Source organism: Limulus polyphemus, unplaced genomic scaffold (genome assembly GCF_000517525.1).
Source record: "Limulus polyphemus unplaced genomic scaffold, Limulus_polyphemus-2.1.2 Scaffold4031, whole genome shotgun sequence".
NCBI classification, from domain to species: Eukaryota; Metazoa; Arthropoda; class Merostomata; order Xiphosura; family Limulidae; genus Limulus; species Limulus polyphemus.
The window spans coordinates 1-8,592 of NW_013669641.1; the positions used below are offsets into that span (position 1 = coordinate 1).

General features: G+C 31.2%; 1 long non-coding RNA gene across 2 annotated transcripts in view; it reads left to right on the forward strand.

The window, feature by feature from the left end:
• The first annotated feature begins 499 nt into the window (after positions 1 to 499).
• Positions 500 to 8,592, forward strand: part of LOC111088574 — a 36,098-nt gene continuing 28,005 nt past the window's right edge. The window contains exons 1-2 of one of the 2 annotated variants that reach the window (XR_002613043.1): positions 500 to 735; positions 3,796 to 3,954. This is a non-coding gene — a long non-coding RNA (uncharacterized LOC111088574). The other variant, XR_002613042.1, reaches the window with a different exon arrangement.

Here is an 8,592-nt window from a genome sequence, read left to right on the forward strand (position 1 = left end):
AGTTTTATTAAGTAAAGACTTGTGTCGCTAAAGTTTCGTCGGAACGAAGTTACGGAAAATCAATTAACAAACGGAGACGTAACAGAGTATTGTTGAACCGAGCACGTGAGACGTTCGTCGTGACTTATAGCGTTTGTTATAGAGCAACTGTTGAAATTAAGTGTATCGCAAAGTTGTATTCAGAAAGAATAAACCAGTTTTATTTAAGAAAGGACTTGTATCGGCAAAGTTTCTTCGGTAAGAATTTTTCGGAAAATTAACTAACGAACGGAGACGTAACAATATATAGGTGTGTTGGGCTAAGGTACTTCTACAGTAGGTGTCTGTAACTTATTGGCGATAAATTAAAAAAATGAATAGCACGCACTCCACTTGTTTTCAAAATAATATATATATATATATACGGAACAAGATAAATGTGGGTACAAAAAATCCTTACTCTATGGAGGTAATAGTTATATCTTAAACACTATATAGTTCTCTTCTCCTAGTCAAAAGTCCACTTTGGTCTATTCAACTGTTTTAGAATTCAGTTGACAAGCCGAAATATATATTTTTTCAATTTCTATCGCCAGACTATCCACATATAGCTCACTTAAGTTGTCGTTGAGTTACCGCAGCTGTATCCTGTACATCAAAAATCGTCTGCTCCTTATTCGTATTTCCATGAACCGTCTGCCTTTTGTCAAAATCCACCCACGCTGTTTCAGTTACTTTAGAGCACCCTTTGACAAGGTAACTTATTCTCCTTATCTCTTATGAAATTGTTAATCTCACTCTAACATATCAACTGTTAGGTCATTCACCCCCACGACGATTAATTTTGCGTTTAACTTTACTCTGAACGAACTTTTCCTTCTGGTGACTTTTTTTTTCTTTATTAATCCACCCTCGTAGAGGGGGTATAAACAAACATACATCAGTGATTCGACATAACTCATGACAATGTCGATACAAATTTGGATAAGAAGAAAAAAATAGGTAAGGTTGATGAGATACACAGAAAATTAGTATTAACAAACAAATAAAATAAACCAACTTGATTTTGCTCTCATCTGCCCCTTGCTTGTTTTTTCGCCTGCTTGCCGCTATTTATATTCTATCACTTAGGCTTAGAAATCTATGTATCATAGACATCAATGGATTACACGTGACGTCATTTGTTGAAGGAACAGAACTTTGCCACGGAGACAAGTACACTTCAATTATTGTTGTGTTATCATCAGTTCTTGCACTGCACAAGCACTTGCTTATAGCTAAGACACTATGGCAATGGCAGCACATGTGAAACTTGATGTGAAACTTTGTGAAAGAAGACAGTCTTTTTCACAACATGTTCTATCCAGTGGCTAGTGTTCTGCATCTAAATTATTGTTTTGATTGGTTGAAAGATGATCATCCAGGATCAGAGAAAACAAAATTCAATCTAGAACAGTAAAATTGATAATGTACTTGAAGAAGCTGATAGTCTTCCTGATGTAGAAACAACTGGATAGGTAGGTAGCAGCAGAGCAGTGTTGACAAATCAGAATGAAGCAATAGAAACCCAGCCACAAAAACTGGACATTTTAATCTGAAAAATAATGAAAAGACTATTTCCTCAATTGTTCAAATGTTTGCATTTATAAGATTTTTAGAATAAGGAAATATTGTTCTTGGTGTTAGTCTGGTTTCACCCAGTCTTGACTACATCTCTGCATTTTATAGCTTTCTGCTTAACTACAACCAAACAAAACTACACATTTAATTTTCCTACAGGACAGTTACTTGCATAACTAAAAACTTAAAGAAAGGTATAATGGAATTAAAGCATTGTGTTACAGACGTAGGATTATGTAAACTCATAATAAAGTAGTTTAAAGAAAATATATAACTATCATATGAAAATACAAAAATGAACTGTACGTGCTGTATGCTTTCAGTGTTTAAATGGTGAATTAATAATATATTTCTTCACGAACGGAGAATCTTCTGCAAAAATAAATGTAGTAAAGTCAACAAATATCAGCATAAAGTATTGTGTATTTCAAAATGTTTCTGCAGTCTTACTTGTGGGATTTTTCTAGTCTTCTTACCAAAAAAGTATCTGCTAGCCATCTCAAAGTCGAAGTTTAGAATATCTTTATTAGCCCAGGTGATATGTCAAGTATGTCACTTTTCCTCAATCAGACGACTCATACTTCCAATTTTAATTCTGTTCTACACAGAAAATCATCTCAGAGTGAAAACACTTAAACTGATGCTTAAAATAGAATGGAAAAACTGAAACAATTATGTTTTCAATTATGGTAGAATTAGGGAAAAAACAAACAAAAAAGAATATATAAAACACAATATTCTAAAATTAAATCACTTCTCAATAGCAATAATAATATTGAGCAGTAATTATTTGTAACTATATTTTGTAAACTAGTTTGTTTTTGTGAATAAGTTTAGCTTTTTATTATGGGGTGAGGAGTTAGACCACAAATATACATCTCACGTGACTAGGTATTTTCATAAATATACATAATCTTTCACAATATTATATCTGCACAAAACCGCTAGAGAAAGCTGCTTTCAGTTCCGTAATACTTACATACTTAATTAATGCATTTCATGTAGAAGGTGAGTAAGCATTTTTATATGTTGATATAATTAACATTTCATTGTTAAAGTATACAATAGAATGAATAATCAAGGAACATAAAAAAAACATAACAAAATAAAAGTAAAATTTGCTATTTTGCAAGTTTTAGCAATTCTTCTGGCAAAAATTCTTAATTGTTCAAGCATTTTTAGTATTAGTAGTAGTACACAAGTTAAGAGATTAATATAAGTTATAACATTTAACATGATGGACCTTTATGATCTTGAACTTCAACGTTGTCTTTAATCTTTTTACTCGTCCTTTAGAAAAAGTAAATATTGAAGCCTAACTTTTATTTTTCAGTAAATAATTTAGTCACTTGATATAAGTTTTAAAAATTGCTTACACTGACAACACTCGCTGACTTTCAATTTGAACCTCACCTTCCCAGGTCTACAAGTTCAAGACCTAAAATATATACCGGTGAAGAACAAATGCCTTTCAGTTTTAGAACAGCTTATTCCAATTTCCATCATGTGTTATGTATATAAATACGGATGTGTGTGTGTATATATGTATATAAATGATAGTACTGAAGCTATTTATTTCATTATATATATATATATATTGGTCCATTGTTATATTTAACTGCTATATATTTGTTAAAACACTTAGAGTTTATAATATTTTTCACTTCTATTAACTGTCTTGTAATGTTAAACACAACATAGTTGTTATACATGTAATAGTATTTCATCATTAAAACATTTAAGAATGTTTATATTATTGTTTACTTACATTCTCTGCATCGGTAGTGTTTAACAAAACAGTTATCAAACATATAATGCTTCTATTCATCAGTAAATCTCTAAGTTTATATGGTATAAAGATTTGAAAACTGTTATTACAGTAGTTCTACTACTGTCTTTATTAGTGTAATTGTTTATATGAGGTATATATACTCATTGATGTAAGAATATACTCTACAGTTATGTTTAAACTACATAAATTTTAATAAATATTGTCATGATTTCTTAGTAGACATCTTGTTTTAAAAACTGTTGATGTCAAACGAAGAGGACTTGTAACTTTTAGTGTAAAGATATGAAGAAGTTTATGAATTTATTTAAATGTTGTCAAGATAACTTTAAGGTTAGTATTTTATTAAAAATTTGTAATATTTCTTACAGGATACATGTTCTAATTCTTAACCTGTTTTTCTCTAGTCTAACTGCAAGTTTTGATAAAGATATAAAGGTGAAGCTGTGATGTCACCATGGATGTATCAAAGATGAAAGTTGAACCCTTTTCTGAAAATGAACAGGATGATTTGGTGGATATCAAATTGATGAAAAATGAAGATGAAACTCCTACATTTTCTAGTAGTAAGTATATATATTTAGAATATAAATATTTTGTGTTCTATACAACACAAGTAGTGTGAATGTTACCTGTTTAACAGTGTACATGAATTTTCTGTCAGTGATTATTAGATATTTCTTATTGAGTTAATTTCCTCTGTCAGGTATGTACATCAGTAAAATTAGGTTATATTTTGTTGCTTATTTTGGTCTTTCATGCAAGTAAACTAAAATCAGTGACATTAGTGTGATTATAACCTATACCATCACCTGTGGGTGGAGTTAAACCTGAGACCTTTAAAATGTCAAGCTTGTACTCTACTAACTGAACTAATTTATTAACCTACTATCTACTGTTAGTAAAGCAATTTATATCAATTCAAAATACATTTATTTCATGAAACACTATAAATTAATAATATTGTCATTAAAACTGATAATACTAATAATAACAACAACACATACATACATACATACATAAAGTAAGTTATTTTAATGTAAAGTGTGAGTTGTTAGAAACAAACATTGATACATGTTATTTTTGTATAAGTTTTTATTCTTAAGAGGAAAATAACCTTTCACACTGAAAGACTTATTAAAGGCTTTATAAAGTCACAGACAAATGTTTGGGTAGAAATAATTAATTTAAAAAGGTTGAATTTTTTTTGCATTGCTTACTAAAATCTTGGCAAATGTTGTGAACATACTGGACAGATTGTTTTGGATTACTTGGTAAAAATTATGCAAAATTCACATGAAAATTATTTTTTAAAAGTACTCTCCTTTAAATATTTGTAAACTGAATGACATTATTCAACTTTAATTGTTGTTTAATTTTAATCTAACTACTAAAACTTTGATATGAAGTGTTAATTTTAAATTGTTTACCATTTGCATATGACTCTGCTGGGTGAAAAACTCTAAGTCAGTTGAGTTGTTCTCAACAGATGTTATGGACATTATGTCTGGTGCTGGTAATAACTGCACTGTCCTAGTTTTACTGTGTAGTACATCCCCTTGTAGGACTCCATGGAGAGTGGGATCAGTGGGTACTGATAATAATGAAAACCAAAATATAACTATCATTGGAAAGCAACCATAAACAAAAAAACAATTCCTGTACCTTGTTATCTGATAAATCTGTAGTCCAGATTTTTCTTTTTCTTACAGAAGGGTTTAGACTTTAGTGGGTTTTGTTGGCTTTCCAAAGGCAGTCAATAAGTTACATTATGAAGACACCTTTGCTGAAATGGCTACACTACAACATAGCGACCTCCTCCTGCAATCGAAGATCATCTGAGATATACTAGTTGAGGTTACTATGAACTCCTGATTATGGAAAGGGAACTGATTATTATCCCTGACAGAATATTATCAATTTTGCTTTCAGAAAAATTGTGGTAGTTATGGGACATTATCTGCTTTTTGCATATTAGTATTCTGTGTTCTTTGGTGCAATATTACCATTAGTATAAAAACATAAAAGTAGGGTTAAGTGTCATCAACAATTGAGAGAAAAAAAAACAACAGATAAATATATTATTTGTTATTTTTCATTTACAATCTTTATAAGTTACTTTTATAATAATAATAATGTAAATATAGGAAAGTACTAATAATATAGTAAAATAATTATCATTAAATTCACTCGGGAGTACATAATGTAATATAATAGCATAACTTAAGCTGCACGTCTGCCAAGTGAGTTACAACTTATAATAGTGAGAATATTAGTTACATAAAGTTCAAAGGGGAAAAAATAAGTAAATAAAATTTAAGTATAAATAGATATATACTGTTAAGAGTTTAAAGCTATTTAAAATAAACAAATGTAGTTTCATGGTACAATCTAAAGTCATTCAAGAAAAGAAAAAGAGGGTAATTTAGATTAATTTTATGGTGGTTACATGGGCAGTCAAATTGACCTACCTTGTATAGACTCATAATAGAGATTGGGTAGAGAAAGTATAAAGTTGTACTGAAAAAAGTGTTGTAAATGTAGTTAGGATGTTTAATGTAAATGACGTTTGATAATGTTGAGATGAACAAAAGTATTTTTAAACTTAACGTGGAAATTACTTTGCTCTTGGACTAATAAAATAAATCTATATAAACCTTTAGCAAAAATACTTCATTAAAAATCAGATTTTTTTGTGTACAGCAGATGTGTGATGTGTCCTAAAAGTCTGCCAAATTTTATGAAGATGCACATACTGTGTTAAAAGTTATAGTATGGAAACTGAAACTGTAAAGAGTACAAAATGGTTGCCAGGTCCGTTAAATTGACTGACCTCGTATTGAGAGAGTATATAAGAAAAAACAATATTAAAAAACGTTTATTGGAAAACGATGATGTATAGGAAAACTCTGAATTACAATCACCACCTCTGACAGTACCTGTGTCTTATTCTTCATTCTTTGTTTGAGAAATCTTTAGGGCAGATTTCTTCCTTTTTCATCCAGAAGCGATTGGAGGGGGTTGTGGGCTCTACTAAGTCAATCAAGTAGCTACAGTTTGAAAGATCTTGGTCAAAACATCTATGCCACATCATAGTGAACTCTTTTTGAAGTCAAATTGCATAGAGGATATACCTATTTAGGTTACTCCCCAAACTGCTTTGAATTCCTCAAGGGGAGTTATAATAGAGAGGTATTTACTTCACATTCCATTGTAAGAAATTCAAGGAGTTTCAGCTATGTGATACATCTCCACTTGTAAAGATGGAATACTGCAGCCTAACACTGTTCTTATACTGACATTTATATTGCTACGTCCACTTGCCACTGTCAAGGCAGTTTATCTGAATTGTAAGGTACATTATACTATCATAGTTCTACAGTTGACATGTTCCACATGAGTTGTTAGCTATTTTGGATGCTGTTCTCTCTTTAATAGAGACATTATTCCTTATCTGGCTATAGATGTATAAAGTCATCATGTGGTTCTTTGTTGTTGACCCTGATTGGAAGGCTCTTATTAATCAGTATATTCAGTTTGTGTAAGCTGAGTTATCTGCATTTCCCTCTGTGTTGTTTCCTTTTCACATTGAACCAATGTAATTGGATGCTACCTTTACTTCCCCATTAGTAGTCAAGCCTAGTATTTGCTTGGATCTCATCATCATCTTTTCTGAAGAACATGACTTATTTACTGACCCTCAATCTTGATTCAGTTATTAGTTAATTGAAATACTGAACCTGTTTCTGTAATATAAGAGAAGGCTAGTCTTGTATCAAATGATACTGTTTTAAATATGTCTTTTTCCTGACTTCAACACAGTTTCAGAAATCTACTTGATGTTCATTCACTTTTTATTCTTTCTGTAAATTGTGCTGATGTACTTTTGTAGGTTTTCTTAATTGTGTTCATTTGACTGTACATTAATTTTACCCTTAGATTTAGTATTGAGGAGAACATCTGTGCAGACATCTTTATATTTCGTACAGCTTTCCTAATTATGGTTGATTAGGTGTTTCCTTTCTGTACCATTATTTGTCTATCGAATAATTGGTTTCAAAACTCTTGGGTTCACCCCTTTAGTGCATTTTCACTACCTTCCCCTCATTCCTCTTACCCTATTTCATTTTCTCATTCACAGGATTCAGTTGCCCTGTAAGGTCTTTTGGATGCATTAAAAGTCCAGGTCTCTCAGTCTCAGAATTTGTACTCTCATCTTTTTGTTGAGTAATGGCTGTCACATCCTCTAAACTAAACTATTATAATTAAAAAAGGATCTTAAAGCCAGCTCTTATTATTCATATACTTATTAAGGTTTTTCTTAAACTCATTTAAATTTACTGCTTCCACAGCATCCAAAGGCAATCTATTCCAGAAGCTAACCACCCTGTTAGAAAATTTAAATTGTCTTAGCTGATGATGACTCCTACCTTCCCTAAATTTATATTTGTGTCCCCTAGTCCTACTATTCTCACCATTAAGTATGAAAAAAAGATGATACATCAATATTATCAATTCTCTTTATAATTTTAAAAACCTCAGTCAAATTCCCTTTAACTCTTCTTTTTTCAAGAAAAAAGCAATTTCAAAGATCTTAATCTCTCCTCATATGACAACCCCTTTGCCCCAGGCACCATTCTAGTAACCCTTCTCTGAACCCTTTCCAACAATTCAATGTCCTATCTAAGGAAAGGAGCCAAAGACTGAACACTATATTACAAATGTGGCCTAGCCAGTGACCTATGCAATGAAATTGTAACCTCCTTAGACTTGTGTTCAGTATTTCTGTAGATACAATCTGAAATCCTATTTGCCCTACCACTACCAACAGCACATTGTTTGGATGGCTTTAGAGACTGATTGACTATTACACCAAGATCCATTACCTTCATAACACTATTAAGGTTATTCCCATTCAAATTATATATAATTCAAATTATGATAACCCACATGCATTATCTTGCATTTATTATAATTTCAACCCATCTGCCATTTATTTGCCCAACTCACTAAATGATCTAAGTCCTTTTGTAAATCAACAGCATCCTCTTCACAGCTAGCAACACCCAAAACCTTCATATCATCAGCAAATTTAAGTAATTTATTGACCATTTCTTCATCTATGTAAATCAAAAAGAGCAAAGGTCCTAATACTGAGCCCTGAGGTACTTTGCTTGTGACATTAATCCAGTTTGACTAAATTC